Genomic DNA, 397 nt, shown 5'->3' with positions numbered 1-397 from the left:
TCTTCCGAATGATTGTTGTTCATTTTTTACATGTTCTAAAATCCCCCAGCGGGTGCCTTAGTTGCGAATCCGTTTGGTCTAAGTTGAAGAAAAAATCCTACCGAGTGGTGAGCCTTCCTGTCACTCGGGTGCTTAGCTGCGGTTTAGTACTCGCCTAAGTTTGAAAAATCCTACCGAGTGGTGAGCCTGCCTCTCACTCGGGTGCTTAGCTGCAGTCCAGTACTCGCCTAAGTTTGCAAAATCCTATCGAGTGTTGAGCCTGCCTCTCACTCAGGGGCCTAGCTGCGGTCCAGTACTCGCCTAAGTTTGAAAAATCCTACCGAGTGTTGAGCCTGCCTCTCACTCGGGGGCTTAGCTGCAGTCCAGTACTTGCCTAAGTTTGAAAAATCCTACCGAG

Source organism: Triticum dicoccoides, chromosome 3B, assembly GCF_002162155.2.
Source record: "Triticum dicoccoides isolate Atlit2015 ecotype Zavitan chromosome 3B, WEW_v2.0, whole genome shotgun sequence".
Classification (NCBI taxonomy): domain Eukaryota; kingdom Viridiplantae; phylum Streptophyta; class Magnoliopsida; order Poales; family Poaceae; genus Triticum; species Triticum dicoccoides.
Note: the sequence above shows the minus strand (reverse complement) of the source record.